Genomic DNA, 26063 nt, shown 5'->3' on the forward strand with positions numbered 1-26063 from the left:
ATGTAGAAATTGTGGCATAAAAAAAGTAAAAGCACCTACAATTCTCCCCCCACAGAGATGGCCGCTGTAAAGGTTTTATTCTACATCCCCACCTCTGAAGTTTCCATGTATAATTTACACATACTAGTACTATATGAGTATTGTATATATCCCAGCTTTTGTTTATAACAATATACCTTGGACATTTTTCTAGATTCTCAATTCTCTTTACTTTTTTTTTTATTCTATAGGCAATACATGTTCATTGTTGAAAAATGAGAAAATGTAAGTAACCATAAATAAAGTAATAAACATTGCCTTAAATTTTGCAGGGTTCATCCTTCACTATATCATTTTTTTCTTTTTCTTCAAAATCTTCACTTGAGGATATTTTCCCATTGATTTTTAGAGAGAGTGGAAAGGAAGGGAGAAGAGAGAGAACCATCAATGTGATAGAGACACCATGCAACCAGGCTGGGGAATCGAACCTGCAACTGAGGTGTGTGCCCTTGAATGGCATTGAACCCACAACTCTTTGGTGCCCAGGTCTACACTCTAAACACTGAGCCACGCTGGCCAGGGTGCTTCACTATATTTTAAAATGCATGTACACATTTTATCAATTGTTCTTTTTAACATGTTTATATTACTATAACAGCTTCTAGGAAGCCCTTGTTTAATATCATTTTCCCCATTCATTAAAAAATATTGAGCACCTTTTATGTTCTGTTAACCAGTGAGGTTTTTGCATTCATTAGCATATCTTCTTCTCACAACATCGTGGGCTCTGTTTCACAGATGAGAAGACTGAAGCCCAGCAAAGGCCAGTGGTTTATCAAGGGCCTCACAGCCCCTAAATAACAAGGCAGAATTTAAACCCAGGCCTCTGTACCCAAAGGCCATGCTCTTCCAAAGGGATGGCGAAGGTAAAGCAGGAGGAGCTAGGGACACAGGGCTCTCACTTCCTTCCTTAAGACAGCAGATCAAATTGAATCTTGGTCCTCCCTCTCTGGGTGGCTTCCTAGGAGTCTGATATTTCCCTCCAGCTCTTTCACAGCGTTGCAGACACGTGCGTGCCTTTGGCACCAGCACACAGCGCACATCTGCTTTGGAGAGATTCCTGCAACTAAGGACGGAAAAGACACCTGTTGTGAAAGGTAAGCCGCAGGCACAGTTTTGCTGGCTGCAGCAGCCCACAAAATATATGCAAATAGAGACTATGTCCTCCTTGTTTTGGTCCTTTGGAGGAAGACTGCCCTTCCTGATCGGAGAGTGAGAGCAAGAGTCCTCCCAATGCGGCTACGCCCAACAGGGAGCCTGCTGGCTCAGAAGCCCGTGGAAGACCAGGTCTGCAGCCAGCTTTGACCTTCCCAGTCTCCCTGTGAAGAGCTTGCCATAAACACTCCCTTTCTTCAGCTCTTCCACATTCTGGATCAAATCTGTCCTTCTGAAAGGCACTAAAGCGAACCTGTTCTCACGGATCTCTTTACCATTTTTTTTTCTTCTTTTTTTTTTTTGGTTTTCCAAGAGATGTCCCCTTAGACTTGGGGGAGGGTTTTGGAAGCAAGGCAACATTTATTCTGATCGGAGTGTTTAACGTCGGACTTACATGTGGGAAGGAAAGGAGCTAATGTCCGTTAGTCCCTGTGGTGAGCTGGGCGCCTTCACACGCATCATCTCCTCCAATCTCCTCCAATCCCCAGGAGGTGGGACTGTTGGTCCCGATGGACAGGTGAAGAGACTGAGATGCAGACAGATTAAGTCGTCCATGAGCAACTGAGGCAGAGCAGAGCTTTCCCTCAGACCTCTTATGCTTCCGATGCCTCTCACCACGTATTTATGTTGGGAAGTATTCAGAGGACAGTCACTCATATTTAAGAAACACATTTCTGTATTTATTTACAGTCTTAACAAGACAGGAAGCAGAAGAGACCGACAAGAAGAAAACCAAGGGTTTCAGGCTCTGAGCAGCTCAACAACCCGTTTCTGTGATTTCTGGAGTGTTTTTGCTGGTGGCCACAGAGGGGCGCCCAACAGCAGCAAACCTGCTTTTCCTGAGCGTGCTAATCCCAGGCCTTAAAAAAATGATCCAGTGGCTGTTTCAAGTTAGTACCTGGGACTTTACAGGGACCAGCAGGCCTGAGATTGCTGGATAATCGGTGTAAGGACAGGAGGTAAAGGCTCAGGGGTGGAGAATTTTAAGGAGATTCTTTACATGTAAAGAGCCCAGAATAGGATCTAGAATGTAGCAGGAGCCCCATACATGGGAGATCCCTTTTTCAGTTCCTTCTCCTTCCTCTGCCTCCACCCACCACCTCTTCCTTGCTGTTCCACTTATTGTGTGTGTGTTTCAATGAGTCAAGAAATTTTGTAGGAACCAAGCAATTTCGGAACAAGCAAAATCCCACCAACAAACTCAAGAGTCGAAGTGCCCCGTGCCTCTGGGGAAGTGAGTCAGGCACGCATGTCAGCCCGAGCCAGGCTCTCGGGAAGCTGGGCAGCATGCGGAAGCCGAAACACTGGACGTGGGCATGAGATCTCAGTCCAGATTGCAGCTCAAACAGGAAGGAACCAGCTAAGTGAGCTGGCGTATTTTGCAGACCTCCTCTTCTGTAAGGCCAGAGTAATACCTACCTCATAGGACTGGCATGACGGTTAAATGAGAAAACATGGGAAAGCACCACCAATAGTTCTTTGCATTCTGTAAGTGCTGATGAACTCTTTACTTAAAACACAATTCAAGGCCAAAGCTGTCTACAGGTTTTTATTAGGGAGGCTCAGGGGACCTGCTCAGTAACACCAAACTCTGGTGACCCTGTGTCTCCCTGAGAGAGGGCGCTGGGTGCACAAGCCTCCTTTGTTCACCTTGGGGAGACAGACCAGTCCCTGCCTTCCAGGGAAATCCACTTGTTAGACAACTCCTGGTTTGTCTGAGTGGTACGTAAAGGACTTAGCTCAGTATAAGTACATAGAGCGTTCATATGTGCGTGTGTGTAAGATAAAGGCCAGGGCAAGGAGTTCTGGGGCCTCTCTGCTTCTCCACTGTATAAATCATGAACCATGAACAAATAATTTAACAGAATTGTAGTCAGGGTCCCCAAAGAAAGACACGCCATTCTAAACCCATAAAATACACATAGGAAACAGAGAAGTTGGTAATTTCAGGATTAGGGTACTAGGACCAGAGGAGATTGTAAAGATTATTGATGATCGTGGTGGGATAATAAGTTTGACTTACGCCCAATGCCTACCAAAATATAAATGCTTGACAGCTTGGCTCAGTGGATTTATTCAATCTTCCTTGTCACAGGGTCTCTGGTGGAGCCAAGATTTCCTGCAAACACGGAGAGAGCTAGACCTGGCAACGTAAGCCTGGGAGTCAGTCTCCTGGGAGACAGCCTGGGGTTACTGTCTTAGTGCAGGCTGTTATAACCAAGTACCACGGACCAGGCGGCTTATTAACCACCAGACATTTATGTCTCACAGTTCTGGAGGTTGGGAAGGCCAAGGTCATGGCACTGGCAGATTCATTTTCTGATGGGGACCTGCTTCCTGGTTTACAGGTGACTGACTTCTGAGTGTGGCCTTACATGGTGGAAGGGGCCAGGGACCTCTCTTGGGTCTCTTTTATAAGAGCACTGATCTCACTGATGAGGGCTATACCCTCCTGACCTAATCATCCCAAAGGGCCCACTTCCTAATATCATCACACTGGGGTTTGGGATTTCAATATATAGGGTCTCCCCAAAAAGTACACACACTTTGAATGATTATAAAGTCAGTATTTTTTTAACATACAGTTCATTTAAAAAATTTAAAAGAATCTGCAGAAATGTGTGGGATCCCTTATCACGTAACGCGTGGTTCAGGATTCCTGTTCAGAGTCTGCTTTCTGGAGAAGGCCGCAAACAAAATGAAGAGAGACTGGAAAAGAGTTAATTTGGGAAAATGGGGGGCCACGCGGGAGTCCACCTCTAGGGGGAGGACTACCACTCTCTGGCCTTTGCTATTCCTTTTATTGAGGTTCTGAGATACACCCATATCCTTATAATTCCAATAATAGACAATCAGCAAGAATTTACATATGATTAACAGGTGGAGGTTGCTTTAACTACCAATGTCTCAACTAAACAATGAGTGATTAGCTCCGACCATTCAGAGCGATTAAGGTTGACCAGCCTTCCGGATTTCCTTTTCACATTTCTCTATTAGTGACAATGTTCGGTTTCTGGCAGAAATGAATAATTTTTTTGGTCAATGTCTGTTTTCAAACTGAGGACTGCTGTGGCAAAGCAATAGAATTACAAATCAAGAATCATTTCGTTCAGTATTTGTGTGCTCTCAATTCATCAACTGTTGCTGGGTTTGTACCATAAACTTTATCTTTTTTGTTGTTGTTAGTCCTGAGGATATTTTTTTCATTGATTTTGAGAGTGGAAGGGAAGGAGGGAGGAGGAGGAGAGAGAAACATCAATATCAGAGACACATTGATCGTTTGCCTCCTGCATACTTCTCAACTGGGATGGAGATCCTGCAATCCAGGTACACGCCCTTGACCAGGAATGGAACTCCCAGCCCCTTGCTCCATGGGGGATGCTCTAACCACTGGGAAAAACAGTCAGGACAACTTTATCTTTTATGCATCCCCATAAAAAAGTCTAGTGGATAACTTTTTGTTCAAAGCTTAGCCTGGCTTCACCCGCTATTTCAAATCAACTAAACTTGAAAAGGAGTGGACATTTAGTGAGTTATCAGCCGTTAAAGTGAATAATTATACACCCTGTGTCCCCCCAAAATGTATACACACTTTGAATAATTATAAAGGCAGTGTTAGTACTTCAACTGCGTTTTCAAACTTCCAGTAGCATTTTAGTATGAATTGCCTTTGTTCAAAGCTTAGTCTGGCTGAAAAGAAAGAAACACCAATTGAACCAAGAGCTGTGAAAGTGTGTGTACATGTTTTGGGACACCCTGCATGCATTTGGAGGGGACATGCACATACAGTCTGTGGCAGTTCACAGTGGAAGCTTGCAGGCCAGCAGGTTCTCTGGAGAGTAAGAAGATGGTCTTCTCTTCCTTGGACAAACCACACTTGTTCCCACCTTGGGCTCTCCTGTCAGCCTCTCTGCCTGGAACTTTGTTCTCTCAGGTCCAGGTATTGATTCCTGTGGCTCATTAGACTTCAGATTAAATGTCACCTCCTTAGACTGCCCTTCCCTGACTGCCCATTCTAGAATAGTCCAATGCAGACTTTTCTATCACATCATTTTATTTTCTTTAGAACATTGACCATTTCCTGACTTTTTTTTTTTTGCTTATTACTTGTATCCCCTTCAATGGAATTGAAACTCAATAGAGCAACACTTTTGCCCATCTTTCTATCCTCAAATTAGCTCCTGGACTGGTGTCCTGCAATAATAGGAACTCAACAAACGTTTGTAGAATGTTGAAGGAAGATATGCATTTTTGTACCATGAGCCCAAACAAAGCACTCCAGACTTAATTTTTAAAGAAGAAATGGCAGCCCGACTGACATGGCTCAGTGCTTGAGCATTGACCTATGAACCAGGAGGTCATGGCTCAGTCCCCAGTGGGGGGCTTGCAGGAGGCAGCCAATCAATTATTTTCTCTCATCATTGATGTTTCTACCTCTCTCTTCCTCTCTGAAATCAATAACATTTTTTTTAAAAAAAATGAAATGGCACTACTCAAAAGAAAGAAAGAAAGAAAGCCCTGAAAACATAGTTTGCTTAAAAATCCTGGTTTGAGTTTTAAATGTTTGCAAAGGAGACATACTTGTTTCATTCTCCTCCTGGACCTCTGACTGCAAAATTAGCATGATGGAGTGGAGCACAATCCCGTTCTAATTAATGGTAAAAACCCCCTTTTTCAGGACTCTCATGATTGATGTCAATTTAAATGCTTCAGAAAAGCCTTGACCTTGAGCACAGAACTTTGTACATGGAATAACTGTTTTTCGGACACTTCTGAAGTGCCATCTACTACGCTAGGCCCTGGGTGACAGTGATAAACAAGACAACGTCCTCCCTCCGCATCTGACAGGTGGCAAAGATACGCAAAGGTGATCACAGCACAGTGTAGTCAGGGTTATAGGTGCGGCTCTTATGAGTACAGGGGTGGTACTGGTGGCTTCATGAAAACTGTGGCAATGAAATAATGAAGTGGAGAACAATTTAATGGCTCAAGGATATGCCTAAATAGTAATAAAAACTGCTGGGCACCTAAGAAATGTGCAGAAATCAAATTTAACGACAGCAGATGTGACACATCCATCAATCAACAAGCATTCACTAGGGTATGCTCTGTTCCAGGCACTCTCCTATGTGCCGTGACTCAAGCTCACCACTGGCCGTCATGCTAAGTCCGTGCAGCCGTCCAAAAGAGGCATGCGATGTGCTTTCTGCCTTCACGGGGCTCCAAACCTCAGTAATCCACAGGAAGCGCTTTGGCACCTGCAGAAATGATCAGAGCGCTTCATTTCACCCCACTAGCATGCTCTCATTCCGACCAAACTCTCAAAGGAGGTTGAAATGGGAAGAGAGGGTCTGTCAGCGAACTGAGAGGCCAACCCCGGCCTCTGGGAACTTACTCCACGTCCTTTGGAAAAATCCGAGCCCTCACTCGTTCTGTCTACAGTAGACATCTTCCCTTTTCAAAAGCTATTCATCTCTTTCTGTTTTTCTTGCAACTCTTGGACAGGGCCCAAGTCCTACTGAGCTCGGTGGGATGATTTGATTTATGACAGTGGAGAAATAGGCTTTCAGTTAGTTTTTGAGTCAGAAACATTTTCTAACTCCAAAATAAATTGTGACAGGAAGTACAGCCCATGCCAAATGTCCCGTGTCATGTCATGTTGAGTTAAAGCATCAAATTTAAAGAAAATGTTAATAGCATTTGCTCCCTAAGAGATTTGCTACTTCCTTGTGCAGGAAGCCATGATATTGAATTCTCCAAAATGTTGGCCCTCTTCTTTTTTCTGTTTCCTCCCCCTCAAATCTGGTTTACTCCTGGATTTCTCCTTCTTGTCAGTACGATTTTGGTTCAAGAGATTTTGGGGAGATTGATGCAGTCAGGATTAGATTCCGCAGTTGCTCTCCTGGCATAGCCTTTGTGCCAGGAATGTGGACCATGAGAGGGTGCTACTGCTGCTCTTTCTAGTGGTGCCTTGTGGGAGATGGAGTGAGAGCAAGGCCACCAGCATCACTAATAGGGATGAGGGGTCCAACCTACTGTTTGGACAACTCCTTATAGTGCCTAACCTTATTAAGAAGAGATTGGAGATCTCTGGACCATGTCACCAAAGCTTTTAAATCAACATAAGGAGCTCTGGCTGGCTTGGCTCCATGGATAGAGCATCAGCCTTCGGACTGAAGGATCCCAGGTTCAATTCCGGCCAAGGGCACATGCCTGGGTTGCGGGCTCGGTGCCTGGGGGGGGGGGGGGGCATGCAGGAGGCAGTCGATTGATGATTCTCTCTCATCATTGATGTTTCTATCTCTCTCTCCTTCCCCCTTCCTCTCTGAAATCAATAAAGAAGTATATTAAAAAAAATAAATCAACATAAGGAAAGCAACTCCCATAAATCTTGCCAAAGACAGATAGATGATAGATAGGCAGTTTGATAGAGAGGGGCATTTGAGAATGCACTTAAGTCTAAAGGGTTCCAGATTCTAATTATTTTTTTTTCGTTTAAGTGAATTGTTATACTTATTAAATAGAAAGATGAGACACTGCAGTAGAAATAAATAGTAAAGAACCACCTCCTTCCCCTTCGTTGCACATCTCACTTCCACCACCACCACCACCACCACCACCATGATCAAGGGTAGCTGGCATCATCACGGATCTAACATAGGAAAGTCTACTTACAGGTAAGAACTCATTTAATCATGACAGAGAAACCTATGAAGGAGATACTGTTATTTCCATCTAAATAATGAAGTAAGTTAGGATTTGAAAGGTTATATAAGGGGCCCAAGGTCACACAGTGAGTAAATCATACAGCCAGCCCACCAGGCTCTATGACATAATAAGGCTTTCCCTTCTTGAAAAGCAGCTACGAGAAGCGGGGCCTTCCACGTTCTCTCCATCCAGTGTTTCCCAGGCCTTGGCGTGACCTTTGGGGGGACTAATGCATTGCCAGTTTTCTCATTCCCCTAATGGACTCTTATCCCTATCCTATGGACAGAAACCCATGCACAAGACAAATGCCACTAAAGAAATATCAGACCAAGATAGAATCTTTAATTTTGTCCTAAAAATTCCTCCAGAAGAATGATAAATTACACTGCTGAGTGTAATGCTAAATTTCCTCCCCTTCAGTTATTTGCTGGTGCGATCCATTCTTCTCTGTTCTGGTGGTCTCTGTAGAGTCTACTGAGATTTAGTTGAAACCTAGCAATTTTGTGCCTTTCTTTTTACGTATTCCATGGGAACCTCTGGCACCTACTTATTTTCTATCCGGGAGCTGTATAGACCACACTTCTCAGTTGCAGCCTCAGAAGCCGGGAGTCAGTCTTGACTTGGCCCCAGACAGAGTTTTTTTTTTTTTCTAATTTGTTCCTGAACTCAGCCAGTTTCCTGCTGGCCTCTGGCTTTGTTTTTTTCTGCCAGCATGGTCTGCATTGAGGTTTACCAGATACTTCTCTTGAGCCTTGTTTATTTAGGTCAAATTGTTAATGCTGTTGACCCCTCTGTTCTTCCCACTAGATTGTGATCCTGTGGCAGGAACTAGTAGTTCTTAGTTAGCTTTGTGGTTCTGGCATGGGCCTGACATGGGGGGAGTGGGTGCTCCTTACAATTTAGTAAAGAAGGAAGGAAAACAGGGAATTATTACTTCTCTATTATTATTAGGTTGTTTTTACATGGTATGACTTCTGGTGGTGGGACCCGGAGCAGAGAGAGGAGAGAGAGGTGGGCGAAGACTCTTCCACCTGACCTCTTAGACTTTCTTGAGAGAAATGATTCGATGGGAAGTTAAGAGCTCTGACTCTGAAAGCAGAAGGTTGGGTGTTCCGAATCCTAGCTCTGCTGCTCACTACTTAGGTGACCGTGAACAAGGTTCTCAACCTCTGTTTCTCAGGTCTCTCATTTGAAAAGTTGGAAAATTAGAACGCCTTTTTCATAAGGGTTTGATGGGAAGTAAATGAACTAGGAGTAGTGCTGGTACATAGAAAGAACCATTTTACTCTTGTTCTGAGAAAGGGTCTAGCAGCCAAAACTTAGGGACTTGTCACTAGAAAAAAACCTTTAATCATTTATTATATTTACCCAACACCTTCTTTGTGGCAAGCATTGTGCTAGGTGTTAGAAAGGAAGCTCAATCAAGAGGGAATGACATAAAGTCTATATCATTCATCATACAGCAGATCATTAGAGGTGTAAAAAAAGAACAAAGTGCTGTGTTAGTGAATGAGGTAGGGTGTGCAGGGGAGGTGGTTCCCTTGGGTATCATTATCAGACTTTCCCAAATGTTTACTCCTAACTGTACCACACAAAGGTTATCAAGGACATCTCGGTAAACAGAAGATAAGGGCCAGGGCAGGCGTAGGACAGGGCAGAGGTTTTGCATAGGATGAAGCTGATGGAATAATCTGGAAAGTGCCAGAGGATGAGGTCCTGCCTTCATGGGTGAAGGCTCAGAGCCAGCGTCACTTGAACGTTAATGTTAATGTGTCCTCATTTGTATTCAGATGCGGAGATGTCCAGGGCCATTTAGGTCACCAAGATAAATGGAAGTTTTGCAGGTTTTTCAGAAGAGCTTCAATGTCTTCCCCATAGGTCCAAGAACTACAGAGCTAGACTGTAAAATTTGGAATATGCATTAGCTGATAATTATAGTTTTTACTCTTAGGGTATTTTAAAGAATTGATCTCTGTGTTCTTTTATTTTTTAGCACTTGTTTTCTCTTTCTGACCTAGCATTGCTATGCTAGTGTATATTTCTTGAGTGGGATTCATTTTTCAATTGTTTAGCCTCTGGTGATATTGAGAGTCCTTTGGTATTTTTGAATTTTTATATGAACAAGATGTTAAATTCCTGATCTCATTAAATCATTTAAGGATTGGGAACCAGTGATTATTCATATACATTTTACATGAGACTTCTGTTTTCTTTTATATATGAAATTTACCAGATATTATCTCTAAAACAAGCTCTATTTAAGAGAACTGGGCTGATGAACTTGGGAGAGAATACATTACTTATAGAGGTTACATCAATTGTTTACATCAATTTTACTGACAAGTGTATATATAACATTATAACATAATAATTTAATATAATATATAATAATGTATGGTCTATATTATTTCAGAAAGAAAAACACCCATATTATTCACTGTACATATTATAATATGTAAAATATATTATATATACTAAATATCTTCCTATATATTTACAACATGTAAAATGTAAAATGCATGGTAAATATCTTACTAAATGTTTATAATATAAAATATAATAGTAAATATCTTACTAAATGTTTACTATATATAACACTATGCAGCTGTAAAAAAGAGGGATCTCTTACCCTTTGGGACAGCATGGATGGTCCTGGAAAATATGCTGAGTGAAATAAGCCAAACTGAGAAAGACAAATATCACATGATCTCACTTATTTGTGGAATCTAATGAACAAAATGAATTGACCAACAAAATAAAACCCGAAGCAGGGAGGCATGGAACAGACTGATATATCTTGATGTGGGGTTGGTGGGATGAGAAGAGGTAAACTAAAGAACTTATATACTTATATGCACAACCTGTGCACATGGGCAATAGGATAGTGAAGACCTGGAAGGGGGGGTGGGGGTTGGGTAGAGACTGGGAGGAAGTGGGGAAAGGAGGGGAAAATGGAAGATATCTGTAATACTATCAACAATAAAATATATTAAAATTTCCTGTATAATAGTATATATTAACTTATTATATAGTGTGTAGTACAAATGTTAGTTATTTACTATATATAATATTGCAAAAGTGACCCCTTTCCCTCTCTCCATAGGATTGCCAGATAAAATACAGGACACTCAATGACATTTTAATTTCTGGTAACAAATAAATTTTTAATCTAAGTATATGCTAAATATTGCATGGGACACACTTATACTAAAACTAGAGACGCCACGCACGAAATTTGTGCACCTGTGGGGCCCCATACCCCAGCCCCCAATATTCATGTATTTATGTATATGTGTGTATGTATGCATATACATATTTTTTTTTTTGTTAATCCTCACCTGAGGACATTTTTCATTGATTTTTAGAGTAGAAGGGAAGGTGAGAGACAGAGAGAGAAACATGGATGTGAGAAAGACACATCAATGGGTTGCCTCCTGCACATGCCCAGACCTGATTGGGCCGAAACAACTGCTGGTGGCCCTCTGGGGCTGAGGCGTTGAGCATATGGCGATTTTCTATTCCTGCTTCCACTTCTGGTAGAGGTCCGGCTTGTAGGAGCTGCTGATGTAGCGACCACTTTCTGTCTTGATCTTCTTGTCCTCCTGTCCTGACTGTCCCACAAACCGCTTCTTCTTCTGGTCCCACTTGAGCTGCTGCTGGCCCCTGGTCAGGTCTGGGCCTCGTCCCCCATCAGGTCCAGGACAGCGCCAGCCACCTGCTGCTTAAAGGCGCCCCTGTCCTCACCAACGCTCAGGCCCCGTTCACTGTCAAAGTCCTTGGGCCGAAAGGGACTTGGAAATCCTGGTCCAGCGGCCAGGCCTCCTCCTTCCGCCTCTTGGCTCCCCGCTCAGGTCCTGGCTGCTGCCTCTGTGAAGACGTCCTCCAGTCTCTCTCCCTCTTCCTTCTCCTCCCTCCCTCCTCCTCCTCCTCCCTCCTCCTTCCTCCTCCTCCTCCTCCTCCTTCCTCCTCCTCTTTCTCTTCCCTCCTCCTCCTTCTCTTCTCTCCTCCTCCTCCTCCTTTCTCTTCCTCCTCCTCTCCTCCTCCCTTCTCCTCCCTCCTCCTCCGTCTTCTCCACCCTCCTCCTCCTCCTGATCATTCTCCTCCTCCTCTTCTTCCTTCTCCTCCTCCTCTTCTTTCCCATGGTGCTCCACCTGTCACCCTGGGCAGCTCGGGGCTGGGCCAGCCAGGCCCTCCTGCCGCTCCTGCCAGAAGCTGGCGATGGCCTTGCAGTCCTGCTCCTTGGCCTACATCACCTGGCTGCTCAGGACCCGGCTGGAAGTGTTGATCTCAAAGATGGTCACCTGTGAGCGGGACTGCTTGATGCTGTCCACCAGCCTCAGCCGCTGCAGCTCCTCCTCCTTGAAGCTCGAGCTGAAGAGGTGCAGGCCCAGTTCCGCGAGGTCCAGCTCCTTGGCCTGCTTGATGGACTCTGGCGAGGGTGCTGGCTGAGAGTGCATGTACTGCTGCTGGGTGTTGTCGGCCACATGGCCCAGGCCCCGCAGCTCCAGCGACGCCTCCAGGGTGTTCCACAGGCCGCAGTCCTCCTCGTCCACCACGCTCTGTGGCACCAGGCCCAGCACGCTGTCCATGCCAACCACACCTGAGGGCTCCTCGTGGGAGCGGGCGAGCGTGAGGGCACGGTCCTGAAACAGGTGCAGGTCCAGCAGGTAAGGGGCCTCATATGGGGCCACCAAGGAGTAGGCTGTGCCACACGATCCACGCGGTGCAGGAAGAACTTGCCCTTGGCCGGGAAGCTGAAGTTGACCATGTTTTCCAGCAGTGGGATGTCCAGTCACGATGAGGGTGTAGCACTTGCCATGGGTGAACTTGGCCAGGTTGATCTTGCTGGCCATCTGGTCCAGGGCGTTGTAGATATGGGCGCAGCTCACTGGCTGGAGTGGCCTCACCCTGCGGAGACCAAGATGGGGGTGGGTTGGAGTGGGAGAGGCAGATGCTCAACGCTTGAGCCCGGGGTTGGGGGCGGGCTGAGGGAGGGATTTGGAGGGACTGCCAGTGGTTGAGGGGGGGAGGTCGATGGGGGCCGGATTGAACTGGTAGGCCACCGCAGTATGCCTCATAGCGACCAGTCGTTCCACCATTGGTTGATTTGCATATTAGCCTTTTATTATATAGGATTATCCATCATTATCTGAAATTAAATTTAACTAGGCATCCTCTTTTAATTTGAGAAATCTGGCAAACTTACTTGTTTTAAATTTTTTCAGTATTTTTAAGAATAGAAAAAAGTGGCCCTAACCCGTTTGGCTCAGTGGATAGCGCGTCGGCCTGTGGACTGAAAGGTCCCAGGTTTGATTCTGGTCAAGGGCATGTACCTTGGTTGTGAGCACATCCCAAGTAGGGGGTGTGCAGGAGGCAGCTGATCAATGTTTCTCTCTCATCGATGTTTCTAACTTTCTATCTCTCTCCCTTCCTCTCTGTAAAAAAAATCAATAAAATCCTATCTAATAAAAGAGTAATATGCAAATTGACCATCACTCCAACACACAAGATGGCTGCCCCCATGTGGACACAAATGGCCGCCACAAGATGGCCAGCAGGGGAGGGCAGTTGGGAGGGACCAGGTCTGCAAGGGAGGGCAGTTGGGGGCAATCAAGCCTGCAGGGGAGGGCAGTTAGGGGTGACCAGGCCGGCAGAAGAGAGAAGTTGGGGGCGACCGGGCCTGTAGGGAAGGGCAATTGGGGTGGACCCAGGCCTGCAGGGGAGAGCAGTTGGGGGGTACCAGGCCTGCAGGGGAGGGCAGTTAGGGGCAAACAGGCTGGCAGGGGAGCAGTTAGGCATCAATCAGGCTGGCAGGGGAGTGGTTAGGGGGTGATCAGGCTGGCAGGCAGAAGTGGTTAGGGGCAATCAGGAAGGCAGGCAGGCGAGCAGTGGGGAGCCAGCAGTCCTGGATTGTGAGAGGGATGTCCGGCTGCCTGTTTAGGCCCTATCCTACCCTGTGGAGCCCCGTGGACTCCATGTGGGTTTTTGGCTGTTGCTATTTCAGGGCTTTGCACAGAACTTTCCTTACCAGGATCGGGCCTAAATGGGCAGTCGGACATCCCTCGAGGGGTCCCAGATTGGAGAGGGTGCAGGCTGGGCTGAGGTACACACTCCCCCGTGCACGAATTTTGTGCACCAGGCCTCTAGTATATATATAAAAAAAGAATAGAAAAAAGTGAAATTCTGTGGAAACCCTTCAGCCCTTAGTCCTATTATCAAAGCCCAAACTGACCTTCATTTGAAAAGTTTCTGAGAAAAGAAAGCACACATTTTAAATAAAACTGGTCAGTAGGGTCAGAGGTCATCCTTTGCTGACATTGGAGCACGGCATGTGCTTTGCGGACTATGCCTCTGTATTAAACACATGGGGGATGTGGTGCATCTGGAAGAGAAGCAGGACAGCACTCACCACTCTAAGGAGGGCTGTGCAGCTCTCAGTTAGAGAAATGGTCACTAGGAGAAATTCAACAGGGACACATTTCCATGCAGATGCCCCCCTCCGCCCAGGTGCACTGTGGCTGGGCACCCATGAGAATCTGGAAGGATAGAGTTACTGTACAAAGGCCGCCTTGAGGATGGTATTTAACGTTTCTTTCCCATTGTAATAACAGTCTTATTTAAATATGAGAAAAACACAACTATCCACAGTACCAGGTTTCCAACTTTGTTATTTAAAGTTTGAGAACATGCATTTCTAGAATACTGTTCAACTTGGATCAGATGGAGAATAGCATTCATGCTTTTTATGGAGCAGAGAGAGTGGAAAGGACCCTTTACTAGAGCCAAGAGTCTAAGGCCCCCTGCGTGGCACTGCTTGCTGCTCACTGGCTGTGTGATCTAGAACATACCAGTAGGCATCTCTGATCCCTCAAGTGGAGCAGGCCTGAGAACACTAAGGCCCTTTCCTGGCTGCAGACTTCTGAGTCCATAATGATCCATAAACATTAGCACTGGGTCTCCATGGAATTCCCCTTCCAAAATGCTCCATGGACGGGCGTTTTCCTCTCTTCTTCTGCCTCGCTCCCCTTTGCTCTGTATCGTTAACAGCAGGGAAAGTTCTGTGCAAAGCCCTGAAATAGCAACAGCCAAAAACCCACATGGAGTCCACTGGGCTCCGCGGGGACCAGACCCTGCCAAATACCTGTCATCAAGTCCCCAGTAGGACATGGGAAGGAACCGGTGCTCAGGTGGTGGCCGCTTAGACTTGTGACTTGTGTCATGAACCTCCCCAGAAAACCAGGGCCAATGAAGAAGTCTCTCAGAGAGCCCCCTGAAAGCCAAAATACCAACTAGAGCAAAATGCCAGCCGGGCCGGCAGCCCGTTAACCGCCCGGGTCCTGGGTCCTGACCGGGCTGAGAGCTGAAATAATGCCTGGCAGTGTCTTCACATCCTGCTCCCAGAACCCCTGAGCTCCTATGGCACCTCAGAGGGCTTGTTGAAAGAACACTGTAACTGGGCAATTTTATGCCCTGGAATCGGCCGTGGGTACCACCCCAAATCGACAGGGGGTAACATTCTAGACCTTGAAACATGGCTGCTGGCACCCACAGGTTCCAAACTTTCAAAAACAACCATTGTGTGTTCCACATTCTGACCCTTGGGAACATTTACTAAACATGCTTAGGAGAGAACTAGCTCAGGAAGAAGTGGTTTGTGATTCTTGGTACTTGGGAATAGGGCTTCCATGCTCATCATTCCCAGTTTTTCAAAAGTTGGACTTAAACCCCTGGCAATAAAGGTGGCTTTAGCCCTGTGTGAAGAGGTTTGCACCCTCTTCTGAATCCTGTGTGGTAAAAGTTCTCAGGAAATAATTATTCTTTGAAATGCAGATTTATATATTACCCCAAATTCATTCTATTGGGTATCTTAAAACTGACTGTCCATGTACAGCCTGCTCCCGCGCTGAAGAGCAGAATGTGAAATGCTCTGAAATGTGGGTTGTAATTTCCATCAAGAGATTAAAAAGTTCATGTCTTTGAGGATAAGCCATCTGCAATATAAATCACAAAGTTTCTGCATTTAGAATGCAATGCTACTGTAATTTCAGTGAAAAGGGGAAAATAATACAGCTTTTTTTTTTCCTCATAGAGCTTGTAGTTTAGCACAACCTCTCACGCACGTTATCAGTTTGTTTTAAGTCTACCCGCACACACTAAGTACCTGTGATTGGCAGGACTTCACATCAGGGCACTGGAGGTACACACATGAGCAGATATGTAAGACACACTGCATTAAATGAAAGACCTGTGTGATGTGCTGTGAGAACAACAATGAAAGCACTCAATCCAGGAGGTGAGTCTATTGAGAACTTAATCCTTTGCAGTAAAGTTAATATCTCTATTTAACAGAAGAAAACTAAAGCTGGGAAGCTCACGGGAGTATTCTTACAAAGGGCGGAGCTTATGCTGGAATCCATGGTGAGTCCAGGCTCTTTGCAATATCTTGGTACGAAATCTTTCCCACTTTCACTTTTCGCCAAAAAATTGCCAGTGCAATGAATGCAATCATTTTTTATCAGTGAGAATAAATCCTAAACTTCTCTTTAAGCTTTCTCATTTTGACAGCATATTCCACATGGAAAAATCCCACTCTTCAAGAAAATATTATAGTCTGAACACCTGATAATGTTAGCTGCCCTCTATCTCTATATTTTACCAGCATATGAAATCCCTGAAATTTTTTCCTCTGGAAATAGCAGGCTTGACTCTGAATGTTAGAAGTGGCTTCATGTTAAACTCTGATCTGTGAGGAGCCAGACCGCTGACAATATAAATGACAAGCTCTCAGCTAAATATTGAGGTCAGACATTGTGCCAGATATTAGTCTTTTAGAAGATCCTTCATGTTGGAAAACAGGCCAAATAAGAGGACTTTAGTGAGTTGGCATAATCTGAAATTTCTTGGCCAAGAATATAAGGGAAGGTGGTAGGGAAAAGGAGAAATTCCTCCCATACATTGGTGAACCAGGAGATGGAAAAAAGATCCCAAATAAAAGTGCAGAAAGTGAATGAGACTTTTGGAACTAGAATGTAGTTTGACCTACAGCACTGAGAATAGAATAAGGCTTATAAGAATCAGAAATGTGTACTATATGCAGACTAGTGGTTTACAAAGACTGCTGCCTTGGGATTCCCAAGGGAAATGGGCATACATTACAAACAGTAGGCAGGATTTATGTGTGCACAGTGATTTGAGCACTAGTGTTGGAAACGTGACAATCTTTGGAGAATTTTAACTTGGACATAGAGAAACTGGATCTAAACTAAACAAAGACATTCCCAGTATCTCTGGGAACTACCAATGTTTCAATTTTTGCCAATGTTAAAGAAGTGAGAATTGGTGTCTAGTAGTTTTAATTGGCAAAAGGAGATTACAAAATGAGGTTATTGACCTCTGGCAATGACTGATCTTTGCTCGGTTTAATTTTGGCTTTCTAGAATGTCATCCAAGTGAAATTATGCCATATGTAGCCCTTTCAGACTTCTTTAAGAAATATACATTTAAGGTTCCTCCATGCCTTTCCATGGCTTGATAGTTCATTTCTTTTTAACACTGAATAATATTCCATTGTATGAAACAGTTTGTTTATCCATTCAGCTATTAAAGAACAACTTGGTTGCTTCCAAGTTTCGGCAATTATAAATAAAGTTGCTATAAAAATATTTGTGCACAAGTTTTTATGTGAACACTAGAGGCCCAGTGCATGAATTTTCCCTCAGCCCGGCCTGCCCCCTCTCACAGTTCAGGAGCCCTCAGGGGTGGGAGGCGACCTGGTGATCAGGGGAAGGTGACGCCCCCATCACACCTCTGCTGCTGCCACTGCTGGCAGTGCAAGCCTCGGCTGGCCCTGGTTACCTGAGCCTCAGGCGGCTGGGCAGCTGCCATTCGAGACTTGCTTGTGCCTCGGGCCTGCCCTGGGCAGCTGGGGGGCTGAGGGGTCTGGGGGACTCTGGAGGCAAGTGCATGGAGTGGCTGGACCTGCTTGGGGGCGGGCCCGGCCGTGCCACAAGCCTGCTGCTCTGGCGGGGCTTCGGGGACTGGGTGCTGCCATCTTGTGGCTGTGGGTGCCACCATCTTTGAGGGTGTGACAGTCAATTAGCATATTCCCTCCTTATTGGCTGTGGGTGCTGCCATCTTTGTGAGGGTGTGATGGTCAATTAGCATATCCCCTCTTTGTTAGATAGGATAAGTTTTCAACTTACTTGAGTATATACCAAGGAGTGCAGTTGCTGGGTTGTAGGTAAGAGAATGTTTAGTTTTATAGAAAACTATCAAACTGTCTTTCAAAGGGACTGCACCATTTTGCATTCCCATCAGCAATGAATAAGAGTTCTGGTTGCTCTGTGTCCCCTGTGCCATTTAGTGGGGCCAGTGTTTTGGATCTTAGACATTCTAATATGTGTGCAGTGGTATCATCATTGTTTTAATTTTCATTTCCCTAATGACATATGATGTTGGGCATCTTTTCACAAGTGCTTATTTGCCATCTGCTCATATTCTTTGGCTTATATTTATCTTCCGATCTTTTGCTCATTTTAAAGTGATTGCTTGTTTTCTTATTGTTGGGTTAGAACAGGGTTTTTTAAAAAAAATAAATTTTAGGTACAAAACCTTTATCAGATAAATATTTTGCAAATATTTTCTTCAGTCTGTGGCTTTTCATTCTCTTGAAGGTGTCTTTTGCAGAAGAGGAGCTTTGAATTTTAGTGAAGTCAAAATGATCAATTTTTACTTTCACCGATTGTATTGATGGTATTATATAAATGGGCCAGAGATGGTCCCTCGGTTTTGCTTAAAATGGTCCTCATGTTACTTCTTCACATCAGGCTGGGGCCACTAACCCAAAGCCCACAGACACCCAAGTCAAATTCTCACATATCCAATTGCTTTAAATATAATCCAAGTAAACATTCTTAGCCATTTAGAGTCCACCTACTTTGCACACCCTGTGAGACTGCATCCAACACTTGCCAATCATAAATAGGACAAACCCTGTAGCTGTAAAGGACCAGACACTGCTGCTGCCCTTTGGAGATCTCTGACCCAGAGACTCCCGACCTTGCTGCAGAACAACATTGCCCAGTCCTGTAAACCCCTCTCTGATATGCCCTCTTCCCCAGGAGATCCACTGTCCTACTCTCTTTCTGGGTAATGGCCTTGTGCCACTATCTCTGGAAAGTCCCTAGTTGGGAAGTGTGGGGAAGCACGGGACTTAGTTGGAAAGTCTGTAAGGAGGAAACCTCCAAGGGGGAGTTGGCTGAAGGCGGTCACCCTTGCCTTGACTTTTCCAAGCAAGTCTGAGCCCCTGGGTGTTTACTGGAATCTTTATGTTTAGTCTTTAGATGTCCTTGCTTAAAGGACACTGCAGATGCAGTGTCTTCTCAAGGGTGCTTACCCTGCTGATAGTATCTAATAGTTAATTTTAGTTCAAGCTGTTTTTACAATAAAAGCCTGAGGAGGCAGGTGAACAGGTCCGTTTGGTTCCTATAGCCAAGCAGTCCCTTAGCCCTCTCTTTCACAGAAACATGTGTCAGAGTAATCATTCATCCATCGCGCAGGGTCTGTTGGTCAGCCCCGGCAGGGAAGGACTTGCCTTCTCATGTAATCTTGTTTAATAAACATTGTTATGTGTTACTGCTTCTTGTGACCCTGATTCTTCCTTGATCTATCCAAAATTCTCAAATTTACCATGGTGTTTATCTGAAACCTATTTTTTTTTGGAAAGTAATTATTTTATTTTTATTTTTTATTTTTTATTTTTTTTTAAATTTCTTTATTGATTAAGGTGTCACATATTTGTCCTCATCCCCCCATTCCCATCCCACACCCCTCCCCACGCATGCCCCAACCCCCTGTTGAACTTAACCGTTGGATAGGCTCATATGCATGCACACAAGTCCTTTGGTTGATCTCTCCCCCTCCCCCCACCCTCCCCTATCCTCCCTCTGAGGCCCGATATTCCGATCGATGCCTCCTTGTTTCTGGTTCTGTTCTTGTTCCTCAGTCTATGTTGTTCATCATTTCCCCTAGATGAGCGAGATCATATGTCACTAGATATATACTTATAAGAACTGAATGTGAGACGAGCAATAATAGTTATGCTGACAGGCAAATGAATCAGTCTGTAGTGAGTTTCTTTCTGGACCAACAGTTCTTTTGAGACCCAATTTCAATGTCCACCAGTTCCTTATGTGTACATGTCAGCACTGACCCCTCAGCACTGAATGGTGGACAAATGGTGGTAACGGAGGTCCGACTCCCTCTGGTTTGGTTTCGGCCGGACCCAGGGGCACGGCTTCACCCGGACTAAGGGGAACGTGGCCTCACCCAGACCCAGGGGCACATGGCCTCACCCGGGCCCAGGGACCCAGCCTCATCCGGGTCCAGTGGCACGTGGTCTCACCCGGACCCAGGGCCGCGTGGCCTCTCCAAGACACAGGGGCGCGTGGCCTCACCCGGATCCAGGGACGCGTGGCCTCACCCGGACCCAGGGGCGCGTGGCCTCTCCCAGGCCCAGGGGCACGTGGCCTCACCCGGGCCTAGGTGCGCGAGGCCTCACCCAGATCCAGGGACACATGGCCTCACCCGGACCTAGGGGCGCGTGGCCTCTCCCAGACCCAGGGGCACGTGGCCTCACCCGGGCCTAGGTGCGCAAGGCCTCACCCGGATCCAAGGACACATGGCCTCACCCGGACCCAGGGGTGTGTGGCCTCACCCGGACCTAGGTGCGCGAGGCCTCACCCGGATCCTGGGACACATGGCCTCACCCGGACCCAGGGGTGCGTGGCCTCACCCGGACCTAGGTGCGTGAGGCCTCACCCGGATCCTGGGACACATGGCCTCTCCCAGACCCAGGGGCGTGTGGCCTCACCCGGACCTAGGAGCACGAGGCCTCACCCGAATCCAGGGACACATGGCCTCACCCGGACCCAGGGGAGCGTGGCCTCTCCCAGACCCAGAGGCACGTGGCCTCACCCGGGCCTTGGCGCGCGAGGCCTCACCCGGATCCAGGGACACATGGCTTCACCTGGACCCTGGGGCGTGTGGCCTCTCCCAGACCCAGGGGCACGTGGCCTCACCCGGGCCTAAGTGCGCGAGGCCTCACCCGGATCCAGGGACACATGGCCTCTCCCAGACCCAGGGGCGTGTGGCCTCACCCGGACCTAGGTGCGCGAGGCCTCACCCAGATCCAGGGACACATGGCCTCACCCGGACCCGGCGGCGCGTGGCCTCTCCCAGACCCGGGGGCGTGTGGCCTCACCCGGACCTAGGTGTGCGAGGCCTCACCCGGATCCAGGGACACATGGCCTCACCCGGACCCTGGGGCGCGTGGCCACTCCCAGACGCAAGGGCATGTGGCCTCGCCCGGGCCTATATCTGAAACCTATTGCCAAACAGAAAGCCACCCATATGTCTCCATTATCTTCTGGAAGTTTGCTTTTCCATTCTATATATTGCTGCACATGTATTAGAATGGCTAAGATCCAAGCACTGACCACCCTAAATACCGCACGGGATGCAGAGTAACAGGAACGCCCATTCATTGCTGATGGGAGTGCAAAATGGTACAGTGCCTTTGCAAGTCTGCATTTTGAGTCCATATTGAGTTAATTTTTGTGAAAGGTGTAGGTAGGGTCTGTATCTAGACTATTTTTCTTTTTTGCATTTGGATGTCCAGTTGTTTTAGCACTCTGTTGAAAAGACTAGCCTTTCTTCATTGAATTGTCCCTACTTCTTTGTCAAAAATCATAAACCTATTTATGTAGGTTTATTTCTTGGCTCTCTCTTCTGTCCTATTGATCTGTTTTTTTTTTTTCACCAATACCACACTGTCTTGATTATTGTAGCTTTATGGTAAGTCTTGAAGCCAGATAGTGTCAATCCTATGACTTTGTTCTTCTTTAGTATTATATTGGATTCTCTGGGTCTTTTGTCTCTCTATCTAAAGTTTACAATCAGTTAGTCAGTGTCCACAAAATAACTTCCTGGGATCACAATGCACTTTCATCGGGAACATCTCTCAAAACATTCTTAACCAAGCCACCATTACTCTAGTTAGATCTAATAGTTTTCCAGTGAATTCTCTAGGGTTTTCATGTTGTCTCTTCCTTTCTAATATTAACAACTCTTTCCCTCCCAATTTCTTTCTATTGGCAAGCACTTCCAGAACAATATTAAATAAAAATTGCATTTGTAGGCATCTTTACCTTGTTTCTCTATTTGATAATAATGTTTATTTTGCCTGTAAGTTTGACAGACTATTTAAAAATATTTATTTATTAAGTTGATTGAGGTGACATTGGTCAATATGAACATATAGGCTTCAGGAATGGGTTTCTATGTTACAAGTTCTGTATATTGCAGTGTGCCCACCACCCAAAGTCAAATCTTCTCCTGTCACCTTATATTAGGACCTCCTTCTTCCCCACTTCCTTCCCTCTGGCAATCACCACACTGTTGTTTGTGTTCATGAGTTTCAGTTTTCTATCCCACATATGAGTGAAGTCATATAGTTCTTAGCTTTTTCTGACTGACATTTCATTTAGCATAATCTTCTCAAGATCCATCCATGTTGTTGCAAATGGCGCTATTTCATCCTTTCTTATGGCTGAGTAGTATTCCATTGTGTATATGTACCACATCTTCTTTATCTAGTCCTCTATAGTGGGACACTTTGGTTGTTTCCCATGTCTTGGCCATTGTGAATAATGCTGCAGTGAACACAAGGGTGCATATATCTTTGTGAATACATGATTTTGAGTTTTTTGGGTATGTACCCAAGAGAGGAATTGCTGGGTTGTATGGTAGCTCTATTCTTAATTTTTTAAGGAATCTCCAGATTGCTTTCCATAGTGGTTGTACCAGTCTACATTCGCACCAGCAGTGAATGAGGGTTCCCGTTTCCCCATGACTTCTCTGACACTTGTTATTGCTTGTCTTGTTGATAATGGCCACTCTGACAGATGTGAGGTGGTATCTCATTGTAGCTTTGATTTGCATTTCCCTAATTGCCAGTGAAATTGAACACCTTTTCATATATCTATTGGTTGTTCATATTAGACAGACTATTTATCCTCTTTTGTCAGTAGGTTTCCTTCCATGTTTTTTTTTTTAATTTCATCTAATAGATGTTACCTTTTATCAAGTTTGGTTTTTGCATCTCTCAAAATGAATTTACTAATATGTGTCTGTTAATGTAATCATATATGTCAACTAATTTCTCAATCTTGAATCCTTGACTTCCTAGTTTATGCCTTTTTTAAATTTATCTAGAGAAGACTATTTTAGTATTCCCAGAATTTAAGTTAATGTTTTATTCAATATTTTGTGCTTATATTCATAAATGAGATTGCATGTAGTTTTGTATTTTTAAATAATCTGTCTTTCCTTATACTCTCAAGAAGTTTAAATGCATAAGAATTGTTTATCCCATGATAGTTTGAAAAATGTTGTTTATGAAACTAGACTTGATGCTTTCATAATGAGTTATTCTTTGTTTAATTTTATTTTTCAATTACAGTTTATATTCCATATTATTTTGTATTAGTTTCAGGTATACAGTGGTTAGACAATGATATACTTTACAAAGTTGTCCTTTCAATATTTCAAGTACCCACCTGACACCATACCTAGTTATTCCAATATTATTGACTATATTCTCTACACTTTATATTTCCATCGACATCTCAACAGCACGGATAGACCTAGAGGGTGTTATGCTAAGTGAAATAAATAAGACAGAGAAAGACAAATACCATATGATTTTACTTATGTGTGGAATCTATAGAACACTTAAAATATTTTTTTAAAATTTATTTCAGAGAGGAAGGGAGAGGGAGAGAGAGAGATAAACATCAATGATGAGAGAGAATCAATGATCAGCTGCCTCCTGCATGCCCCAATTGGGGATTGAGCCCACAACCCGGCCATGTGCCCTGACCAGGAATTGAACTGTGACCTCCTGGTTCATAAGTTGACACTCAACCACTGAGCCAGCTGGGCTAGAACACTTTTTTATCCACTAGTCTATTGGTGGGCACGTGGGCTGCTTCCATATCTTGGCTATTGTAAAATAATGCTGCAATGAACATAGGTGTGCATATATTCTTCAAATTAGTGTTCTGGATTTCTTTGGATATATACCCAGAAGTGGAATCACTGGATCATAAGGTAGTTCCATTTTTAACTTTTTGAGGACCTTCAATACTATTTTCCACAGTGGCTGCACCAAACTGCATTCCCACCAATAGTACACAAGGGTTCCCCTTTCTCCACATCCTCATCAATATTTGTTGCTTGTTGATTTATGAATGATAGCCATTCTGACAGGTGTGAGGTGATTTTAATTTGCATTTCTCTGATGACTAGTGATGTTGAGCATCTTTTCATATGTCTATTGGTCATCTGTCTGTCCTCTTTGAAGAAGTGTTGATTCAGGTTCTTTGCCCACTTTTTAATTGGATTGGTTTTTTTTGTTTGTTTGTTTTTGGTGTTGAGTTGTGTGAGTTCTTTATAAAATTTGAAATTAATGCCTTATTGGATTTATCATTGACACATTTCTTCTAGGGAGTCATTTTTTGATAAACTCTTAGATTTTTTTCTCTGATGAATGTCTATTCAGTTTTTTTAAAAAATAATTCTTTAAATGTTTATTGTTGAGAGTATTTCAGGTGTATCCCCTTTTCCCCACCTATAGTCCCCCTCCACCCATTTCCCATCCTACTCTAGGCCTCCACTACTCTACTGTCTGTATCCATAGGTAAGATCTTTGGTTAATTTCTTCCTGCCCCCCTCCCCACTTCCCTCTGAGATTCTTTAGTCTGTTCCATGCTTCCATGCTTCTGATTCTATTTTATTCACCAGTTTATTTTGTTCATTAGATTTCTTGTTCATTTATTTTGATTTTTAGATTCAATTGTTGATAGATTTGTATTTGTTGCCATTTTATTATTCATATTTTTAATCCCTCCTTCTCCTTCTCCTTCTCCTTCTCCTTCTCCTTCTCCTTCTCCTTCTCCTTCTCCTTCTCCTTCTCCTTCTCCTTCTCCTTCTCCTTCTCCTTCTCCTTCTCCTTCTCCTTCTCCTTCTCCTTCTCCTTCTCTTCCTTCTCCTTCTCCTTCTCCTTCTCCTTCTCCTTCTCCTTCTCCTTCTCCTTCTCCTTCTCCTTCTCTTTCTCCTTCTCCCTCTCCCTCTCCCTTTCCCTCTCCCTCTCCCTCTTCCTCTTCCTCTTCCTCTTCCTCTTCTTAAAGAATATCCTTCAACATTTCATGTAATACTGGTTTGGTGGTGATGAACTCCTTTAGCTTTTTCTTGTTTGTGAAGCTCTTTATCTGACGCTCAATTCTAAATGAGAGCTTTGCTAGGTAGAGTAATCTTGGCTATAGGTCCTTGCTATTCATCACTTTGAATATTTCTTGACATTCCCTTCTGGCTTGAAAAGTTTCTGTTGAGAAATCAGCTGACAGTTGTATGGGCACTCCCTTGTAGGTAAGTAACTGATTTTCTCTTGCTGCTTTTAAGATTCTATCTTTGTCTTTAACCCTGGCATTTTAACTATGATGTGTCTTGGTGTGGGCCTCTTTGGGTTCCTCTTGTTTGGGACTCTCTGCACTTCCTCCTGGACTTGTAAGTCTATTTCTTTCACCAGGTAGGGGAAGTTTTCTGTCATGATTTCTTCAAATAGGTTTTCTATATCTTGCTCTCTCTCTTCTTCTGGCACCCCTATAATGTGAATGTTGGTATGCTTGAAGTTGTCCCAGAGGCTCCTTATACTATCTTTATATTTTTGGATTCTTTTTTCTTGTTGCTCTTCTGGTTGGGTGTTTTTTGCTTCCTCATATTCCAAATCATTTATTTGATTCTCAGAATCCTCTCCTCTACTATTGAATCCCTGTAAATTATTCTTTATTTCAGTTAGTGTATGCTTGATTTCTGACTGGCCCTTTTCATGTCTTTGACATTCTCACTAAGATCCTTGAAAGTCTCATGAGGATCCTTGAGTAACCTTATAACCATGGTTTTGAACTCTGTATCCAGTAGTTTGCTTGCTTTCATTTCTTTCATTTGCGACATGTTTCTTTATCTCCACATTTTGACTGCTTCCCTGTGTTTGTTTCTATGTATTAGGTAGAGCTGCTATGTTTCCTGGAATTGGTAGAGTG

At 44.5% G+C, this 26063-nt stretch overlaps 1 pseudogene; it reads right to left on the bottom strand.

Moving 5' to 3' along the window:
• The window catches only part of LOC103295123 (ATP-dependent RNA helicase DDX54-like), a 92975-nt pseudogene extending 77906 nt beyond the window's left edge, over positions 1-15069 (bottom strand).
• Between the last annotated feature and the right edge of the window lie 10994 nt (positions 15070-26063).

The sequence above is a fragment of the Eptesicus fuscus genome, chromosome 6 (assembly GCF_027574615.1).
Source record: "Eptesicus fuscus isolate TK198812 chromosome 6, DD_ASM_mEF_20220401, whole genome shotgun sequence".
Taxonomy (NCBI): Eukaryota; Metazoa; Chordata; class Mammalia; order Chiroptera; family Vespertilionidae; genus Eptesicus; species Eptesicus fuscus.